Source organism: Triturus cristatus, chromosome 1_1 (genome assembly GCF_964204655.1).
Source record: "Triturus cristatus chromosome 1_1, aTriCri1.1, whole genome shotgun sequence".
Taxonomy (NCBI): Eukaryota; Metazoa; Chordata; class Amphibia; order Caudata; family Salamandridae; genus Triturus; species Triturus cristatus.
The window spans coordinates 1217801331-1217822189 of record NC_140579.1 but is presented as its reverse complement, the minus strand read 5'-3'; positions in this window follow the sequence as shown (position 1 = coordinate 1217822189).

The following is a 20859-nucleotide window of genomic DNA, read 5'->3' as shown; positions in this document are numbered from 1 at the left end:
AGCTGCTCTAGAGCCAGAGAACCAGGTCAGCCGAGCTGCTGTAGAGCCAGAGAAACCAGGTCAGCAGAGCTGCTCTAGAGGGAGAGAACCAGGTCAGCAGAGCTGCTCTAGAGCCTAAGAACCAGGTCAGCAGAGCTGCTCTAGAGCCAGAGAACCAGGTCAGCCGAGCTGCTGTAGAGCCAGAGAAACCAGGTCAGCAGAGCTGCTCTAGAGGGAGAGAACCAGGTCAGCAGAGCTGCTCTAGAGCCTAAGAACCAGGTCAACAGAGCTACTCTAGAGCCAGAGAACAAGGTCAGCAGAGCTGCTTTAGAGCCAGAGAACTAGGTCAGCAGAGCTGTTTTAGAGCCAGACAACCAGGTCAGCAGAGATGCTCTAGAGCATGAGAACCAGGTCAGCACAGCTGCTCTTGAGCCAGATAACGAGGTCAGCAGAGCTGCTTTTGAGGCAGAGAACCAGGTCATCAGAGCTGCTCTATAGACTAAGAACAAGGTCAGCATATCTGCTCTAGAGCTAGAGAACCAGGTCAGCAGAGCTGTTTTAGAGCCAGAGAACCAGGCCAGCAGAGCTGCTTTAGAGCCAGAGAACCAGGGCAGCAGAGCTGCTCTCGAACCAGAGAACCAGGTCAGCAGAGCTGATTTAGAGCCATAGAACCAGGTCAGCAGAGCTGCATTAGAGCCAGAGAACCAGGTCAGCCGAGCTGCTGTAGAGCCAGAGAAACCAGGTCAGCAGAGCTGCTTTAGAGGGAGAGAACCAGGTCAGGAGAGCTGCTTCAGAGGGAGAGAACCAGGTCAGCAGAGCTGCTCTAGAGCCTAAGAACCAGGTCAGCACAGCTGCTGTAGAGCCAGAGAACCAGGTCAGCAGAGCTGCTGTGGAGCCAGAGAACCAGGTCAGCACAGCTCCTCTAGAGCCTGAAAACCAGGTCATTAGAGCTGCTGTAGAGCCAGAGAACCAGGTCAGCAGAGCTGCTGTAGAGCCAGGGAAAGCAGGTCAGCAGAGCTGCATTAGAGCCAGAGAACCAGGTCAGTAGAGCTGCTCTAGAGCCTAAGAACCAGGTCAGCAGCGCTGCTCTAGACCCTGAGAACCAGGTCATTAGAGCTGCTGTAGAGCCAGAGAACCAGGTCAGCAGAGCTGCTCTAGAGCGAGAGAAAACAGGTCAGCAGAGCTGCATTAGAGCCAGAGAACCAGGTCAGTAGAGCTGCTCTAGAGCCTAAGAACCAGGTCAGCAGAGCTGCTCTAGAGCCAGAGAACCAGGTCAGCCGAGCTGCTGTAGAGCCAGAGAAACCAGGTCAGCAGAGCTGCTCTAGAGGGAGAGAACCAGATCAGCAGAGCTGCTCTAGAGCCTAAGAACCAGGTCAACAGAGCTACTCTAGAGCCAGAGAACAAGGTCAGCAGAGCTGCTTTAGAGCCAGAGAACTAGGTCAGCAGAGCTGTTTTAGAGCCAGACAACCAGGTCAGCAGAGATGCTCTAGAGCCTGAGAACCAGGTCATCACAGCTGCTCTTGAGCCAGATAACGAGGTCAGCAGAGCTGCTTTTGAGGCAGAGAACCAGGTCATCAGAGCTGCTTTAGAGCCTAAGAACCAGGTCAGCAGAGCTGCTCTAGAGACTAAGAACAAGGTCAGCAGATCTGCTCTAGAGCTAGAGAACCAGGTCAGCAGAGCTGTTTTAGAGCCAGAGAACCAGGCCAGCAGAGCTGCTTTAGAGCCAGAGAACCAGGGCAGCAGAGCTGCTCTCGAACCAGAGAACCAGGTCAGCAGAGCTGATTTAGAGCCATAGAACCAGGTCAGCAGAGCTGCTTTAGAGCCAGAGAACCAGGTCAGCCGAGCTGCTGTAGAGCCAGAGAAACCAGGTCAGCAGAGCTGCTTTAGAGGGAGAGAACCAGGTCAGGAGAGCTGCTTCAGAGGGAGAGAACCAGGTCAGCAGAGCTGCTCTAGAGCCTAAGAACCAGGTCAGCACAGCTGCTGTAGAGCCAGAGAACCAGGTCAGCAGAGCTGCTGTAGAGCCAGAGAACCAGGTCAGCACAGCTCCTCTAGAGCCTGAGAACCAGGTCAGTAGAGCTGCTCTAGAGCCTAAGAACCAGGTCAGCAGAGCTGCTCTAGAGCCAGAGAACCAGGTCAGCCGAGCTGCTGTAGAGCCAGAGAAACCAGGTCAGCAGAGCTGCTGTAGAGGGAGAGAACCAGGTCAGCAGAGCTGCTCTAGAGCCTAAGAACCAGGTCAACAGAGCTACTCTAGAGCCAGAGAACAAGGTCAGCAGAGCTGCTTTAGAGCCAGAGAACTAGGTCAGCAGAGCTGTTTTAGAGCCAGACAACCAGGTCAGCAGAGATGCTCTAGAGCCTGAGAACCAGGTCAGCAGAGCTGCTCTAGAGGCAGAGAACCAGGTTAGCAGAGCTGCTTTAGAGCCAGAGAACCAGGGCAGCAGACCTCCTCTAGAACCAGAGAACCAGGTCAGCAGAGCTGCTGTAGAGCCAGAGAAACTAGGTCAGCAGTGCTGCTGTAGAGGGAGAGAACCAGGTCAGCAGAGCTGCTTTAGAGCCAGAGAACTAGGTCAGCAGAGCTGCTCTATAGCCTAATAACCAAGTAAGCAGAGCTGATCTAGAGCCAGAGAACCAGGTCAGTAGAGCTGCTTTAGAGCCAGAGAGCTAGATCAGCAGACCTGTTTTAGAGCCAGAGAACCAGATCAACAGATCTGCTCTAGAGCCTGAGAACCAGGTCAGCAGAGCTGCTCTAGAGACAGAGAACCAGGTCAGCAGAGCAGCTATAGAGCCAGAGAACCAGGTCAGCAGAGCTGCTTTAGAACCAGAGAACCAGGTCAGCAGAGCTGCTGTAGAGCCAGAGAACCAGTTCAGCAGACCTGCTCTAGAGCCTGATAACCAGGTCAGCAGAGCTTCTCAAGAGCCAGAGAACCAGGTCAGCCAAGCTGCTGTAGAGCCAGAGAAACCAGGTCAGCAATGCTGCTTTAGAGGCAGAGAACCAGGTCAGCGGAGCTGCTTTAGAGCCAGAGAACCAGGTCAGCTGAGCTGCTGTAGAGCCAGAGAAACCAGGTCAGCAGAGCTGCTCTAGAGGGAGAGAACCAGGTCAAGAGAGCTGCTTCAGAGGGAGAGAACCAGGTCAGCAGAGCTGCTCTAGAGCCTAAGAACCAGGTCAGCACAGCTGCTCTAGAGCCAGAGAACAAGGTCATCAGAGCTGCTGTAGAGCCAGAGAACCAGGTCAGCAGAGCTGCTGTAGAGCCAGAGAAACCAGGTGAGAATAGCTGCTTTAGAGGGAGAGAACCAGGTCAGCAGAGATGCTCTAGAGCCTAAGAACCAGGTAAGCACAGCTGCTCTAGTGCCAGAGAACCAGGTCAACAGATCTGCTTTAGAGCCAGAGAACTACGTCAGAAGAGCTGCTCTAGAGCCAGAGAACCAGGTCAGCCGAGCTGCTGTAGAGCCAGAGAAACCAGGCCAGCAGAGCTGCTCTAGAGGGAGAGAACCAGGTCAGCAGAGCTGCTCTAGAGCCTAAGAACCAGGTCAGCAGAGCTGCTTTAGAGCCTAAGAATCAGGTCAGCAGATCTACTCTAGAGCCAGAGAACAAGGTCAGCAGAGCTGTTTTAGAGCTAGACAACTAGGTCAGCAGAGCTGCTCTAGAGCCTGAGAACCAGGTCAGCAGAGCTGCTCTAGAGACAGAGAACCAGTGCAGCAGAGCGACTTTAGAGCCAGAGAACCAGGGCAGCAGACCTCCTCTAGAACCAGGTCAGCAGAGCTGCTGTAGAGCCAGAGAAACCAGGTCAGCAGTGCTGCTTTAGAGGGAGAGAACCAGGTCTGCAGAGCTGCTCTAGAGCCTAAGAACCTAGTCAGCACAGCTGCTCTTGAGCCAGATAACGAGGTCAGCAGAGCTGCTTTTGAGGCAGAGAGCCAGGTCATCAGAGCTGCTTTAGAGCCTAAGAACCAGGTCAGCAGAGCTGCTCTAGAGACTAAGAACAAGGTCAGCAGATCTGCTCTAGAGCGAGAGAACCAGGTCAGCAGAGCTGTTTTAGAGCCAGAGAACCAGGCCAGCAGAGCTGCTTTAGAGCCAGAGAACCAGGGCAGCAGAGCTGCTCTCGAACCAGAGAACCAGGTCAGCAGAGCTGATTTAGAGCCATAGAACCAGGTCAGCAGAGCTGCTTTAGAGCCAGAGAACCAGGTCAGCCGAGCTGCTGTAGTGCCAGAGAAACCAGGTCAGCAGAGCTGCTTTAGAGGGAGAGAACCAGGTCAGGAGAGCTGCTTCAGAGGGAGAGAACCAGGTCAGCAGAGCTGCTCTAGAGCCTAAGAACCAGGTCAGCACAGCTGCTCTAGAGCCAGAGAACCAGGTCAACAGAGCTGCTGTAGAGCCAGAGACCCAGGTCAGCAGAGCTGCTGTAGAGCCAGAGAACCAGGTCAGCAGATCTGCTTTAGAGCCAGAGAACTAGGTCAGCAGAGCTGCTTTTGAGCCAGAGAACCAGGTCAGCACAGCTGCTCTAGAGCCTGAGAACCAGGTCATTAGAGCTGCTGTAGAGCCAGAGAACCAGGTCAGCAGAGCTGCTGTAGAGCCAGAGAAAGCAGGTCAGCAGAGCTGCATTAGAGCCAGAGAACCAGGTCAGTAGAGCTGCTATAGAGCCTAAGAACCAGGTCAGCAGAGCTGCTCTAGAGCCAGAGAACCAGGTCAGCCGAGCTGCTGTAGAGCCAGAGAAACCAGGTCAGCAGAGCTGCTCCAGAGGGAGAGAACCAGGTCAGCAGAGCTGCTCTAGATCCTAAGAACCAGGTCAACAGAGCTACTCTAGAGCCAGAGAACAAGGTCAGCAGAGCTGCTTTAGAGCCAGAGAACTAGGTCAGCAGAGCTGTTTTAAAGCCAGGCAGCCAGGTCAGCAGAGATGCTCTAGAGCCTGAGAACCAGGTCAGCAGAGCTGCTCTAGAGGCAGAGAACCAGGTCAGCAGAGCTGCTGTAGAGACAGAGAAAGCAGGTCAGCAGTGCTACTGTAGAGGGAGAGAACCAGGTCAGCAGAGCTGCTTTAGAGCCAGAGAACTAGGTCAGCAGAGCTGCTCTATAGCCTAATAACCAAGTAAGCAGAGCTGATCTAGAGCCAGAGAACCAGGTCAGTAGAGCTGCTTTAGAGCCAGAGAACTAGGTCAGCAGACCTGTTTTAGAGCCAGAGAACCAGATCAACAGATCTGCTCTAGAGCCAGAGAACAAGGTCAGCAGAGCTGCTTTAGAGCCAGAGAACTAGGTCAGCAGAGCTGTTTTAAAGCCAGGCAGCCAGGTCAGCAGAGATGCTCTAGAGCCTGAGAACCAGGTCAGCAGAGCTGCTCTAGAGGCAGAGAACCAGGTCAGCAGAGCTGCTTTAGAGCCAGAGAACCAGGGCAGCAGACCTCCTCTAGAACCAGAGAACCAGGTCAGCAGAGCTGCTGTAGAGACAGAGAAAGCAGGTCAGCAGTGCTACTGTAGAGGGAGAGAACCAGGTCAGCAGAGCTGCTTTAGAGCCAGAGAACTAGGTCAGCAGAGCTGCTCTATAGCCTAATAACCAAGTAAGCAGAGCTGATCTAGAGCCAGAGAACCAGGTCAGTAGAGCTGCTTTAGAGCCAGAGAACTAGGTCAGCAGACCTGTTTTAGAGCCAGAGAACCAGATCAACAGATCTGCTCTAGAGCCTGAGAACCAGGTCAGCAGAGCTGCTCTAGAGACAGAGAACCAGGTCAGCAGAGCAGCTATAGAGCCAGAGAACCAGGTCAGCAGAGCTGCTTTAGAGCCAGAGAACCAGGTCAGCAGAACTGCTGTAGAGCCAGAGAACCAGTTCAGCAGAGCTGCTCTAGAGCCTGATAACCAGGTCAGAAGAGCTTCTCTAGAGCCAGAGAACCAGGTCAGCCAAGCTGCTGTAGAGCCAGAGAAACCAGGTCAGCAATGCTGCTTTAGAGGCAGAGAACCAGGTCAGCGGAGCTGCTTTAGAGCCAGAGAACTAGGTCAGCGGAGCTGCTTTAGAGCCAGAGAACCAGGTCAGCAGAGCTGCTTTAGGGCCAGAGAAACCAGGTCAGCAGAGCTGCTGTAGAGCCTAAGAACCAGGTCAGCAGAGCTGCTCTAGAGCCAGGTCAGCTGAGCTGCTGTAAAGCCAGAGAAAGCAGGTCAGCAGAGCTGCTTTAGAGCCGGAGAACTATGTCAGCAGAGCTGCTTTATGGCCAGAGAACCAGGTCAGCAGAGCTACTGTAGAGCCAGAGAACCAGGTCAGCGCAGCTCCTCTAGAGCCTGAGAACCAGGTCATTAGAGCTGCTGTAGAGCCAGAGAACCAGGTCAGCAGAGCTGCTGTAGAGCCAGAGAAAGCAGGTCAGCAGAGCTGCATTAGAGCCAGAGAACCAGGTCAGTAGAGCTGCTCTAGAGCCTAAGAACCAGGTCAGCAGAGCTGCTTTAGAGCCAGAGAACCAGGTCAGCCGAGCTGCTGTAGAGCCAGAGAAACCAGGTCAGCAGAGCTGCTCTAGAGGGAGAGAACCAGGTCAGCAGAGCTGCTCTAGAGCCTAAGAACCAGGTCAACAGAGCTACTCTAGAGCCAGAGAGCAAGGTCAGCAGAGCTGCTTTAGAGCCAGAGAACTAGGTCAGCAGAGCTGTTTTAGAGCCAGACAACCAGGTCAGCAGAGATGCTCTAGAGCCTGAGAACCAGGTCAGCAGAGCTGCTCTAGAGGCAGAGAACCAGGTTAGCAGAGCTGCTTTAGAGCCAGAGAACCAGGGCAGCAGACCTCCTCTAGAACCAGAGAACCAGGTCAGCAGAGCTGCTGTAGAGCCAGAGAAACCAGGTCAGCAGTGCTGCTGTAGAGGGAGAGAACCAGGTCAGCAGAGCTGCTTTAGAGCCAGAGAACTAGGTCAGCAGAGCTGCTCTATAGCCTAATAACCAAGTAAGCAGAGCTGATCTAGAGCCAGAGAACCAGGTCAGTAGAGCTGCTTTAGAGCCAGAGAACTAGGTCAGCAGACCTGTTTTAGAGCCAGAGAACGAGATCAACAGATCTGCTCTAGAGCCTGAGAACCAGGTCAGCAGAGCTGCTCTAGAGACAGAGAACCAGGTCAGCAGAGCAGCTATAGAGCCAGAGAACCAAGTCAGCAGAGCTGCTTTAGAGCCAGAGAACCAGGTCAACAGAGCTGCTGTAGAGCCAGAGAACCAGTTCAGCAGAGCTGCTCTAGAGCCTGATAACCAGGTCAGCAGAGCTTCTCTAGAGCCAGAGAACCAGGTCAGCCAAGCTGCTGTAGAGCCAGAGAAACCAGGTCAGCAATGCTGCTTTAGAGGCAGAGAACCAGGTCAGCGGAGCTGCTTTAGAGCCAGAGAACCAGGTCAGCAGAGCTGCTCTAGAGCCTGAGAACCAGGTCAGCAGAGCTGCTCTAGAGGCAGAGAACCAGGTCAGCAGAGCGACTTTAGAGCCAGAGAACCAGGGCAGCAGACCTCCTCTAGAACCAGGTCAGCAGAGCTGCTGTAGAGCCAGAGAAACCAGGTCAGCAGTGCTGCTTTAGAGGGAGAGAACCAGGTCTGCAGAGCTGCTCTAGAGCCTAAGAACCAAGTCAGCACAGCTGCTCTTGAGCCAGATAACGAGGTCAGCAGAGCTGCTTTTGAGGCAGAGAACCAGGTCATCAGAGCTGCTTTAGAGCCTAAGAACCAGGTCAGCAGAGCTGCTCTAGAGACTAAGAACAAGGTCAGCAGATCTGCTCTAGAGTTGGAGAACCAGGTCAGCAGAGCTGTTTTAGAGCCAGAGAACCAGGCCAGCAGAGCTGCTTTAGAGCCAGAGAACCAGGGCAGCAGAGCTGCTCTCGAACCAGAGAACCAGGTCAGCAGAGCTGATTTAGAGCCATAGAACCAGGTCAGCAGAGCTGCTTTAGAGCCAGAGAACCAGGTCAGCCGAGCTGCTGTAGAGCCAGAGAAACCAGGTCAGCAGAGCTGCTTTGGAGGGAGAGAACCAGGTCAGGAGAGCTGCTTCAGAGGGAGAGAACCAGGTCAGCAGAGCTGCTCTAGAGCCTAAGAACCAGGTCAGCACAGCTGCTCTAGAGCCAGAGAACCAGGTCAACAGAGCTGCTGTAGAGCAAGAGAACCAGGTCAGCAGAGCTGCTGTAGAGCCAGAGAACCAGGTCAGCAGATCTGCTTTAGAGCCAGAGAACTAGGTCAGCAGAGCTGCTTTTGAGCCAGAGAACCAGGCCAGCACAGCTCCTCTAGAGCCTGAGAACCAGGTCATTAGAGCTGCTGTAGAGCCAGAGAACCAGGTCAGCAGAGCTGCTGTAGAGCCAGAGAAAGCAGGTCAGCAGAGCTGCATTAGAGCCAGAGAACCAGGTCAGTAGAGCTGCTCTAGAGCCTAAGAACCAGGTCAGCAGAGCTGCTCTAGAGCCAGAGAACCAGGTCATCAGAGCTGCTTTAGAGCCTAAGAACCAGGTCAGCTGAGCTGCTGTAGAGCCAGAGAACCAGGTCAGCCGAGCTGCTGTAGAGCCAGAGAAACCAGGTCAGCAGAGCTGCTCCAGAGGGAGAGAACCAGGTCAGCAGAGCTGCTCTAGATCCTAAGAACCAGGTCAACAGAGCTACTCTAGAGCCAGAGAACAAGGTCAGCAGAGCTGCTTTAGAGCCAGAGAACTAGGTCAGCAGAGCTGTTTTAAAGCCAGGCAGCCAGGTCAGCAGAGATGCTCTAGAGCCTGAGAACCAGGTCAGCAGAGCTGCTCTAGAGGCAGAGAACCAGGTCAGCAGAGCTGCTGTAGAGACAGAGAAAGCAGGTCAGCAGTGCTACTGTAGAGGGAGAGAACCAGGTCAGCAGAGCTGCTTTAGAGCCAGAGAACTAGGTCAGCAGAGCTGCTCTATAGCCTAATAACCAAGTAAGCAGAGCTGATCTAGAGCCAGAGAACCAGGTCAGTAGAGCTGCTTTAGAGCCAGAGAACTAGGTCAGCAGACCTGTTTTAGAGCCAGAGAACCAGATCAACAGATCTGCTCTAGAGCCAGAGAACAAGGTCAGCAGAGCTGCTTTAGAGCCAGAGAACTAGGTCAGCAGAGCTGTTTTAAAGCCAGGCAGCCAGGTCAGCAGAGATGCTCTAGAGCCTGAGAACCAGGTCAGCAGAGCTGCTCTAGAGGCAGAGAACCAGGTCAGCAGAGCTGCTTTAGAGCCAGAGAACCAGGGCAGCAGACCTCCTCTAGAACCAGAGAACCAGGTCAGCAGAGCTGCTGTAGAGACAGAGAAAGCAGGTCAGCAGTGCTACTGTAGAGGGAGAGAACCAGGTCAGCAGAGCTGCTTTAGAGCCAGAGAACTAGGTCAGCAGAGCTGCTCTATAGCCTAATAACCAAGTAAGCAGAGCTGATCTAGAGCCAGAGAACCAGGTCAGTAGAGCTGCTTTAGAGCCAGAGAACTAGGTCAGCAGACCTGTTTTAGAGCCAGAGAACCAGATCAACAGATCTGCTCTAGAGCCTGAGAACCAGGTCAGCAGAGCTGCTCTAGAGACAGAGAACCAGGTCAGCAGAGCAGCTATAGAGCCAGAGAACCAGGTCAGCAGAGCTGCTTTAGAGCCAGAGAACCAGGTCAGCAGAACTGCTGTAGAGCCAGAGAACCAGTTCAGCAGAGCTGCTCTAGAGCCTGATAACCAGGTCAGAAGAGCTTCTCTAGAGCCAGAGAACCAGGTCAGCCAAGCTGCTGTAGAGCCAGAGAAACCAGGTCAGCAATGCTGCTTTAGAGGCAGAGAACCAGGTCAGCGGAGCTGCTTTAGAGCCAGAGAACTAGGTCAGCGGAGCTGCTTTAGAGCCAGAGAACCAGGTCAGCAGAGCTGCTTTAGGGCCAGAGAAACCAGGTCAGCAGAGCTGCTGTAGAGCCTAAGAACCAGGTCAGCAGAGCTGCTCTAGAGCCAGGTCAGCTGAGCTGCTGTAAAGCCAGAGAAAGCAGGTCAGCAGAGCTGCTTTAGAGCCGGAGAACTATGTCAGCAGAGCTGCTTTATGGCCAGAGAACCAGGTCAGCAGAGCTACTGTAGAGCCAGAGAACCAGGTCAGCGCAGCTCCTCTAGAGCCTGAGAACCAGGTCATTAGAGCTGCTGTAGAGCCAGAGAACCAGGTCAGCAGAGCTGCTGTAGAGCCAGAGAAAGCAGGTCAGCAGAGCTGCATTAGAGCCAGAGAACCAGGTCAGTAGAGCTGCTCTAGAGCCTAAGAACCAGGTCAGCAGAGCTGCTTTAGAGCCAGAGAACCAGGTCAGCCGAGCTGCTGTAGAGCCAGAGAAACCAGGTCAGCAGAGCTGCTCTAGAGGGAGAGAACCAGGTCAGCAGAGCTGCTCTAGAGCCTAAGAACCAGGTCAACAGAGCTACTCTAGAGCCAGAGAGCAAGGTCAGCAGAGCTGCTTTAGAGCCAGAGAACTAGGTCAGCAGAGCTGTTTTAGAGCCAGACAACCAGGTCAGCAGAGATGCTCTAGAGCCTGAGAACCAGGTCAGCAGAGCTGCTCTAGAGGCAGAGAACCAGGTTAGCAGAGCTGCTTTAGAGCCAGAGAACCAGGGCAGCAGACCTCCTCTAGAACCAGAGAACCAGGTCAGCAGAGCTGCTGTAGAGCCAGAGAAACCAGGTCAGCAGTGCTGCTGTAGAGGGAGAGAACCAGGTCAGCAGAGCTGCTTTAGAGCCAGAGAACTAGGTCAGCAGAGCTGCTCTATAGCCTAATAACCAAGTAAGCAGAGCTGATCTAGAGCCAGAGAACCAGGTCAGTAGAGCTGCTTTAGAGCCAGAGAACTAGGTCAGCAGACCTGTTTTAGAGCCAGAGAACGAGATCAACAGATCTGCTCTAGAGCCTGAGAACCAGGTCAGCAGAGCTGCTCTAGAGACAGAGAACCAGGTCAGCAGAGCAGCTATAGAGCCAGAGAACCAGGTCAGCAGAGCTGCTTTAGAGCCAGAGAACCAGGTCAACAGAGCTACTGTAGAGCCAGAGAAGCAGTTCAGCAGAGCTGCTCTAGAGCCTGATAACCAGGTCAGCAGAGCTTCTCTAGAGCCAGAGAACCAGGTCAGCCAAGCTGCTGTAGAGCCAGAGAAACCAGGTCAGCAATGCTGCTTTAGAGGCAGAGAACCAGGTCAGCGGAGCTGCTTTAGAGCCAGAGAACCAGGTCAGCAGAGCTGCTCTAGAGCCTGAGAACCAGGTCAGCAGAGCTGCTCTAGAGGCAGAGAACCAGGTCAGCAGAGCGACTTTAGAGCCAGAGAACCAGGGCAGCAGACCTCCTCTAGAACCAGGTCAGCAGAGCTGCTGTAGAGCCAGAGAAACCAGGTCAGCAGTGCTGCTTTAGAGGGAGAGAACCAGGTCTGCAGAGCTGCTCTAGAGCCTAAGAACCAAGTCAGCACAGCTGCTCTTGAGCCAGATAACGAGGTCAGCAGAGCTGCTTTTGAGGCAGAGAACCAGGTCATCAGAGCTGCTTTAGAGCCTAAGAACCAGGTCAGCAGAGCTGCTCTAGAGACTAAGAACAAGGTCAGCAGATCTGCTCTAGAGCTGGAGAACCAGGTCAGCAGAGCTGTTTTAGAGCCAGAGAACCAGGCCAGCAGAGCTGCTTTAGAGCCAGAGAACCAGGGCAGCAGAGCTGCTCTCGAACCAGAGAACCAGGTCAGCAGAGCTGATTTAGAGCCATAGAACCAGGTCAGCAGAGCTGCTTTAGAGCCAGAGAACCAGGTCAGCCGAGCTGCTGTAGAGCCAGAGAAACCAGGTCAGCAGAGCTGCTTTGGAGGGAGAGAACCAGGTCAGGAGAGCTGCTTCAGAGGGAGAGAACCAGGTCAGCAGAGCTGCTCTAGAGCCTAAGAACCAGGTCAGCACAGCTGCTCTAGAGCCAGAGAACCAGGTCAACAGAGCTGCTGTAGAGCAAGAGAACCAGGTCAGCAGAGCTGCTGTAGAGCCAGAGAACCAGGTCAGCAGATCTGCTTTAGAGCCAGAGAACTAGGTCAGCAGAGCTGCTTTTGAGCCAGAGAACCAGGCCAGCACAGCTCCTCTAGAGCCTGAGAACCAGGTCATTAGAGCTGCTGTAGAGCCAGAGAACCAGGTCAGCAGAGCTGCTGTAGAGCCAGAGAAAGCAGGTCAGCAGAGCTGCATTAGAGCCAGAGAACCAGGTCAGTAGAGCTGCTCTAGAGCCTAAGAACCAGGTCAGCAGAGCTGCTCTAGAGCCAGAGAACCAGGTCATCAGAGCTGCTTTAGAGCCTAAGAACCAGGTCAGCTGAGCTGCTGTAGAGCCAGAGAAACCAGGTCAGCAGAGCTGCTTTAGAGGGAGAGAACCAGGTCAAGAGAGCTGCTTCAGAGGGAGAGAACCAGGTTAGCAGAGCTGCTCTAGAGCCTAAGAACCAGGTCAGCTCAGGTGCTCTAGAGCCAGAGAACCAGGTCATCAGAGCTGCTGTAGAGCCAGAGAACCAGGCCAGCAGAGCTGCTCTAGAGCCTAAGAACCAGGTAAGCACAGCTGCTCTAGTGCCAGAGAACCAGGTCAACAGATCTGCTTTAGAGCCAGAGAACTAGGTCAGACGAGCTGCTGTAGAGCCATAGAACGGGTCAGCAGAGCTGCTGTAGAGCCTAAGAACCAGGTCAGAAGAGCTGCTTTAGAGCCAAAGAACCACATCAGCAGAGGTGCTCTAGAGCCAGAGAACCAGGTCAGCAGAGCTGCTGTAGAGCCAGAGAAACCAGGTTAGCAGTGCTGCTGTAGAGGGAGAGAACCAGGTCAGCAGAGCTGCTTTAGAACCTAAGAACAAGGTCAGCAGAGCTGCTATAGATCCAGTGAACAAGGTCAGCTGAGCTGCTGTAGAGCCAGAGAAACCAGGTCAGCAGAGCTGCTTTAGAGGGAGAGAACCGGGTCAGCAGAGCTGCTCTAGAGCCTAAGAACCAAGTCAGCACAGCTGCTCTTGAGCCAGATAACCAGGTCAGCAGAGCTGCTTTAGAGGCAGAGAACCAGGTCATCAGAGCTGCTTTAGAGCCTAAGAAAAAGGTCAGCAGAGTTGCTCTAGAGACTAAGAACAAGGTCAGCAGATCTGCTCTAGAGCTAGAGAACCAGGTCAGCAGAGCTGTTTTAGAGCCAGAGAACCAGGTCAGCAGAGCTGCTCTAGAGCTTGAGAACCAGGTCAGCATAGCTGCTCTGGACGCAGAGAACCAGGTCAGCAGAGCTGCTTTAGAGCCAGGGAAACAGGTCAGCAGAGCTGCTTTACAGCCAGAGAACCAGGCCAGCAGAGCTGATCTAGAGCCTGAAAACCAGGTCAGCAGAGCTGCTCTAGAGGCAGAGAACCAGGTCAGCAGAGCTGCTTTAGAGCCAGAGAACCAGGGCAGAAGAGCTGCTGTCGAACCAGAGAACCAGGTCAGCAGAGCTGATTTAGAGCCATAGAACCTGGTCAGCAGAGCTGCTTTAGAGCCAGAGAACCAGGTCAGCTGAGCTGCTGTAGAGCCATAGAAACCAGGTCAGCAGAGCTGCTTTAGAGGGAGAGAACCAGGTCAAGAGAGCTGCTTCAGAGGGAGAAAACCAGGTTAGCAGAGCTGCTCTAGAGCATAAGAACCAGGACAGCACAGCTGCTCTAGAGCCAGAGAACCAGGTCATCAGAGCTGCTGTAGAGCCAGAGAACAGGTCAGCAGAGCTGCTATAGAGCCAGAGAAACAAGGTGAGAATAGCTGCTTTAGAGGGAGAGAACCAGGTCAGCAGAGCTGCTCTAGAGCCTAAGAACCAGGTAAGCACAGCTGCTCTAGTGCCAGAGAACCAGGTCAACAGATCTGCTTTAGAGCCAGAGAACTAGGTCAGAAGAGCTGCTCTAGAGCCAGAGAACCAGGTCAGCCGAGCTGCTGTAGAGCCAGAGAGACCAGGCCAGCAGAGCTGCTCTAGAGGGAGAGAACCAGGTCAGCAGAGCTGCTCTAGAGCCAGAGAACCAGGTCAACAGAGCTGCTGTAGAGCAAGAGAACCAGGTCAGCAGAGCTGCTGTAGAGCCAGAGAACCAGGTCAGCAGATCTGCTTTAGAGCCAGAGAACTAGGTCTGCAGAGCTGCTTTTGAGCCAGAGAACCAGGCCAGCACAGCTCCTCTAGAGCCTGAGAACGAGGTCAGCAGAGCTGCTGTAGAGCCAGAGAACCAGGTCAGCAGAGCTGCTGTAGAGCCAGAGAAAGCAGGTCAGCAGAGCTGCATTAGAGCCAGAGAACCAGGTCAGTAGAGCTGCTCTAGAGCCTAAGAACCAGGTCAGCAGAGCTGCTCTAGAGCCAGAGAACCAGGTCATCAGAGCTGCTTTAGAGCCTAAGAACCAGGTCAGCTGAGCTGCTGTAGAGCCAGAGAAACCAGGTCAGCAGAGCTGCTTTAGAGGGAGAGAACCAGGTCAAGAGAGCTGCTTCAGAGGGAGAGAACCAGGTCAGCAGAGCTGCTCTAGAGCCTAAGAACCAGGTCAGCTCAGGTGCTCTAGAGCCAGAGAACCAGGTCATCAGAGCTGCTGTAGAGCCAGAGAACCAGGCCAGCAGAGCTGCTCTAGAGCCTAAGAACCAGGTAAGCACAGCTGCTCTAGTGCCAGAGAACCAGGTCAACAGATCTGTTTTAGAGCCAGAGAACTAGGTCAGACGAGCTGCTGTAGAGCCAGAGAACCAGGTCAGCAGGGCTGCTGTAGAGCCATAGAACGGGTCAGCAGAGCTGCTGTAGAGCCTAAGAACCAGGTCAGAAGAGCTGCTTTAGAGCCAAAGAACCACATCAGCAGAGGTGCTCTAGAGCCAGAGAACCAGGTCAGCAGAGCTGCTGTAGAGCCAGAGAAACCAGGTTAGCAGTGCTGCTGTAGAGGGAGAGAACCAGGTCAGCAGAGCTGCTTTAGAACCTAAGAACAAGGTCAGCAGAGCTGCTATAGATCCAGTGAACAAGGTCAGCTGAGCTGCTGTAGAGCCAGAGAAACCAGGTCAGCAGAGCTGCTTTAGAGGGAGAGAACCAGGTCAGCAGAGCTGCTCTAGAGCCTAAGAACCAAGTCAGCACAGCTGCTCTTGAGCCAGATAACCAGGTCAGCAGAGCTGCTTTAGAGGCAGAGAACCAGGTCATCAGAGCTGCTTTAGAGCCTAAGAAACAGGTCAGCAGAGTTGCTCTAGAGACTAAGAACAAGGTCAGCAGATCTGCTCTAGAGCTAGAGAACCAGGTCAGCAGAGCTGTTTTAGAGCCAGAGAACCAGGTCAGCAGAGCTGCTCTAGAGCTTGAGAACCAGGTCAGCATAGCAGCTCTGGACGCAGAGAACCAGGTCAGCAGAGCTGCTTTAGAGCCAGGGAAACAGGTCAGCAGAGCTGCTTTACAGCCAGAGAACCAGGCCAGCAGAGCTGATCTAGAGCCTGAAAACCAGGTCAGCAGAGCTGCTCTAGAGGCAGAGAACCAGGTCAGCAGAGCTGCTTTAGAGCCAGAGAACCAGGGCAGAAGAGCTGCTGTCGAACCAGAGAACCAGGTCAGCAGAGCTGATTTAGAGCCATAGAACCTGGTCAGCAGAGCTGCTTTAGAGCCAGAGAACCAGGTCAGCTGAGCTGCTGTAGAGCCAGAGAAACCAGGTCAGCAGAGCTGCTTTAGAGGGAGAGAACCAGGTCAAGAGAGCTGCTTCAGAGGGAGAAAACCAGGTTAGCAGAGCTGCTCTAGAGCATAAGAACCAGGACAGCACAGCTGCTCTAGAGCCAGAGAACCAGGTCATCAGAGCTGCTGTAGAGCCAGAGAACAGGTCAGCAGAGCTGCTATAGAGCCAGAGAAACCAGGTGAGAATAGCTGCTTTAGAGGGAGAGAACCAGGTCAGCAGAGCTGCTCTAGAGCCTAAGAACCAGGTAAGCACAGCTGCTCTAGTGCCAGAGAACCAGGTCAACAGATCTGCTTTAGAGCCAGAGAACTAGGTCAGAAGAGCTGCTCTAGAGCCAGAGAACCAGGTCAGCCGAGCTGCTGTAGAGCCAGAGAGACCAGGCCAGCAGAGCTGCTCTAGAGGGAGAGAACCAGGTCAGCAGAGCTGCTCTAGAGCCTAAGAACCAGGTCAGCAGAGCTGCTTTAGAGCCTAAGAATCAGGTCAGCAGATCTACTCTAGAGCCAGAGAACAAGGTCAGCAGAGCTGCTTTAGAGCCAGAGAACTAGGTCAGCAGAGCTGTTTTAGAGCCAGACAACTAGGTCAGCAGAGCTGCTCTAGAGCCTGAGAACCAGGTCAGCAGAGCTGCTCTAGAGGCAGAGAACCAGGTCAGCAGAGCGACTTTAGAGCCAGAGAACCAGGGCAGCAGACCTCCTCTAGAACCAGGTCAGCAGAGCTGCTGTAGAGCCAGAGAAACCAGGTCAGCAGTGCTGCTTTAGAGGGAGAGAACCAGGTCAGCAGAGCTGCTCTAGAGCCTAAGAACCAAGTCAGCACAGCTGCTCTTGAGCCAGATAACGAGGTCAGCAGAGCTGCTTTTGAGGCAGAGAACCAGGTCATCAGAGCTGATTTAGATCCTAAGAACCAGGTCAGCAGAGCTGCTCTAGAGACTAAGAACAAGGTCAGCAGATCTGCTCTAGAGCTAGAGAACCAGGTCAGCAGAGCTGTTTTAGAGCCAGAGAACCAGGCCAGCAGAGCTGCTTTAGAGCCAGAGAACCAGGGCAGCAGAGCTGCTCTCGAACCAGAGAACCAGGTCAGCAGAGCTGATTTAGTGCGATAGAACGAGGTCAGCAGAGCTGCTTTAGAGCCAGAGAACCAGGTCAGCCGAGCTGCTGTAGAGCCAGAGAAACCAGGTCAGCAGAGCTGCTTTAGAGGGAGAGAACCAGGTCAGGAGAGCTGCTTCAGAGGGAGAGAACCAGGTCAGCAGAGCTGCTCCAGAGCCTAAGAACCAGGTCAGCACAGCTGCTGTAGAGCCAGAGAACCAGGTCAGCAGAGCTGCTGTAGCGCCAGAGAACCAGGTCAGCACAGCTCCTCTAGAGCCTGAGAACCAGGTCATTAGAGCTGCTGTAGAGCCAGAGAACCAGGTCAGCAGAGCTGCTGTAGAGCCAGAGAAAGCAGGTCAGCAGAGCTGCATTAGAGCCAGAGAACCAGGTCAGTAGAGCTGCTCTAGAGCCTAAGAACCAGGTCAGCAGAGCTGCTCTAGAGCCTGAGAACCAGGTCATTAGAGCTGCTGTAGAGCCAGAGAACCAGGTCAGCAGAGCTGCTCTAGAGCTAGAGAAAGCAGGTCAGCAGAGCTGCATTAGAGCCAGAGAACCAGGTCAGTAGAGCTGCTCTAGAGCCTAAGAACCAGGTCAGCAGAGCTGCTCTAGAGCCAGAGAACCAGGTCAGCCGAGCTGCTGTAGAGCCAGAGAAACCAGGTCAGCAGAGCTGCTCTAGAGGGAGAGAACCAGGTCAGCAGAGCTGCTCTAGAGCCTAAGAACCAGGTCAGCAGAGCTGCTCTCGAACCAGAGAACCAGGTCAGCAGAGCTGATTTAGAGCCATAGAACCAGGTCAGCAGAGCTGCTTTAGAGCCAGAAAACCAGGTAAGCCGAGCTGCTGTAGAGCCAGAGAAACCAGGTCAGCAGAGCTGCTTTAGAGGGAGAGAACCAGGTCAGGAGAGCTGCTTCAGAGGGAGAGAACCAGGTCAGCAGAGCTGCTCTAGAGCCTAAGAACCAGGTCAGCACAGCTGCTGTAGAGCCAGAGAACCAGGTCAGCAGAGCTGCTGTGGAGCCAGAGAACCAGGTCAGCACAGCTCCTCTAGAGCCTGAGAACCAGGTCATTAGAGCTGCTGTAGAGCCAGAGAACCAGGTCAGCAGAGCTGCTGTAGAGCCAGGGAAAGCAGGTCAGCAGAGCTGCATTAGAGCCAGAGAACCAGGTCAGCAGAGCTGATTTAGTGCCATAGAACCAGGTCAGCAGAGCTGCTTTAGAGCCAGAGAACCAGGTCAGCTGAGCTGCTGTAGAGCCAGAGAAACCAGGTCAGCAGAGCTGCTTTAGAGGGAGAGAACCAGGTCAGGAGAGCTGCTTCAGAGGGAGAGAACCAGGTCAGCAGAGCTGCTACAGAGCCTAAGAACCAGGTCAGCACAGCTGCTGTAGAGCCAGAGAACCAGGTCAGCAGAGCTGCTGTAGCGCCAGAGAACCAGGTCAGCACAGCTCCTCTAGAGCCTGAGAACCAGGTCATTAGAGCTGCTGTAGAGCCAGAGAACCAGGTCAGCAGAGTTGCTGTAGAGCCAGAGAAAGCAGGTCAGCAGAGCTGCATTAGAGCCAGAGAACCAAGTCAGTAGAGCTGCTCTAGAGCCTAAGAACCAGGTCAGCAGAGCTGCTCTAGAGCCTGAGAACCAGGTCATTAGAGCTGCTTTTGAGGCAGAGAACCAGGTCATCAGAGCTGCTTTAGAGCCTAAGAACCAGGTCAGCAGAGCTGCTCTAGAGACTAAGAACAAGGTCAGCAGATCTGTTTTAGAGCCAGAGAACCAGGCCAGCAGAGGTGCTTTAGAGCCAGAGAACCAGGGCAGCAGAGCTGCTCTCGAACCAGAGAACCAGGTCAGCAGAGCTGATTTAGTGCCATAGAACCAGGTCAGCAGAGCTGCTTTAGAGCCAGAGAACCAGGTCAGCACAGCTGCTGTAGAGCCAGAGAACCAGGTCCGCAGAGCTGCTGTAGCGCCAGAGAACCAGGTCAGCACAGCTCCTCTAGAGCCTGAGAACCAGGTCATTAGAGCTGCTGTAGAGCCAGAGAACCAGGTCAGCAGAGCTGCTGTAGAGCCAGAGAAAGCAGGTCAGCAGAGCTGCATTAGTGCCAGAGAACCAGGTCAGTAGAGCTGCTCTAGAGCCTAAGAACCAGGTCAGCAGAGCTGCTCTAGAGCCTGAGAACCAGGTCATTAGAGCTGCTGTAGAGCCAGAGAACCAGGTCAGCAGAGCTGCTGTAGAGCTAGAGAAAGCAGGTCAGCAGAGCTGCATTAGAGCCAGAGAACCAGGTCAGTAGAGCTGCTCTAGAGCCTAAGAACCAGGTCAGCAGAGCTGCTCTAGAGCCAGAGAACCAGGTCAGCCGAGCTGCTGTAGAACCAGAGAAACCAGGTCAGCAGAGCTGCTCTAGAGGGAGAGAACCAGGTCAGCAGAGCTGCTCTAGAGCCTAAGAACCAGGTCAGCAGAGCTGCTCTAGAGCCAGAGAACCAGGTCAGCCGAGCTGCTGTAGAGCCAGAGAAACCAGGTCAGCAGAGCTGCTCTAGAGGGAGAGAACCAGGTCAGCAGAGCTGCTCTAGAGCCTAAGAACCAGGTCAACAGAGCTACTCTAGAGCCAGAGAACAAGGTCAGCAGAGCTGCTTTAGAGCCAGAGAACTAGGTCAGCAGAGCTGTTTTAGAGCCAGACAACCAGGTCAGCAGAGATGCTCTAGAGCCTGAGAACCAGGTCAGCACAGCTGCTCTTGAGCCAGATAACGAGGTCAGCAGAGCTGCTTTTGAGGCAGAGAACCAGGTCATCAGAGCTGCTCTATAGACTAAGAACAAGGTCAGCATATCTGCTCTAGAGCTAGAGAACCAGGTCAGCAGAGCTGTTTTAGAGCCAGAGAACCAGGCCAGCAGAGCTGCTTTAGAGCCAGAGAACCAGGGCAGCAGAGCTGCTCTCGAACCAGAGAACCAGGTCAGCAGAGCTGATTTAGAGCCATAGAACCAGGCCAGCAGAGCTGCTCTCGAACCAGAGAACCAGGTCAGCAGAGCTGATTTAGTGCCATAGAACTAGGTCAGCAGAGCTGCTTTAGAGCCAGAGAACCAGGTCAGCAGAGCTGCTTTAGAGGGAGAGAACCAGATCAGGAGAGCTGCTTCAGAGGGAGAGAACCAGGTCAGCAGAGCTGCTCCAGAGCCTAAGAACCAGGTCAGCACAGCTGCTGTAGAGCCAGAGAACCAGGTCAGCAGAGCTGCTGTAGCGCCAGAGAACCAGGTCAGCACAGCTCCTCTAGAGCCTGAGAACCAGGTCATTAGAGCTGCTGTAGAGCCAGAGAACCAGGTCAGCAGAGCTGCTGTAGAGCCAGAGAAAGCAGGTCAGCAGAGCTGCATTAGAGCCAGAGAACCAGGTCAGTAGAGCTGCTCTAGAGCCTAAGAACCAGGTCAGCAGAGCTGCTCTATAGCCTGAGAACCAGGTCATTAGAGCTGCTGTAGAGCCAGAGAACCAGGTCAGCAGAGCTGCTGTAGAGCTAGAGAAAGCAGGTCAGCAGAGCTGCATTAGAGCCAGAGAACCAGGTCAGTAGAGCTGCTCTAGAGCCTAAGAACCAGGTCAGCAGAGCTGCTCTAGAGCCAGAGAACCAGGTCAGCCGAGCTGCTGTAGAGCCAGAGAAACCAGGTCAGCAGAGCTGCTCTAGAGGGAGAGAACCAGGTCAGCAGAGCTGCTCTAGAGCCTAAGAACCAGGTCAGCAGAGCTGCTCTAGAGCCAGAGAACCAGGTCAGCCGAGCTGCTGTAGAGCCAGAGAAACCAGGTCAGCAGAGCTGCTCTAGAGGGAGAGAACCAGGTCAGCAGAGCTGCTCTAGAGCCTAAGAACCAGGTCAACAGAGCTACTCTAGAGCCAGAGAACAAGGTCAGTAGAGCTGCTTTAGAGCCAGAGAACTAGGTCAGCAGAGCTGTTTTAGAGCCAGACAACCAGGTCAGCAGAGATGCTCTAGAGCCTGAGAACCAGGTCAGCACAGCTGCTCTTGAGCCAGATAACGAGGTCAGCAGAGCTGCTCTATAGACTAAGAACAAGGTCAGCATATCTGCTCTAGAGCTAGAGAACCAGGTCAGCAGAGCTGTTTTAGAGCCAGAGAACCAGGCCAGCAGAGCTGCTTTAGAGCCAGAGAACCAGGTCAGCCGAGCTGCTGTAGAGCCAGAGAAACCAGGTCAGCAGAGCAGCTTTAGAGGTAGAGAACCAGGTCAGGAGAGCTGCTTCAGAGGGAGAGAACCAGGTCAGCAGAGCTGCTCTAGAGCCTAAGAACCAGGTCAGCACAGCTGCTGTAGAGCCAGAGAACCAGGTCAGCAGAGCTGCTGTGGAGCCAGAGAACCAGGTCAGCACAGCTCCTCTAGAGCC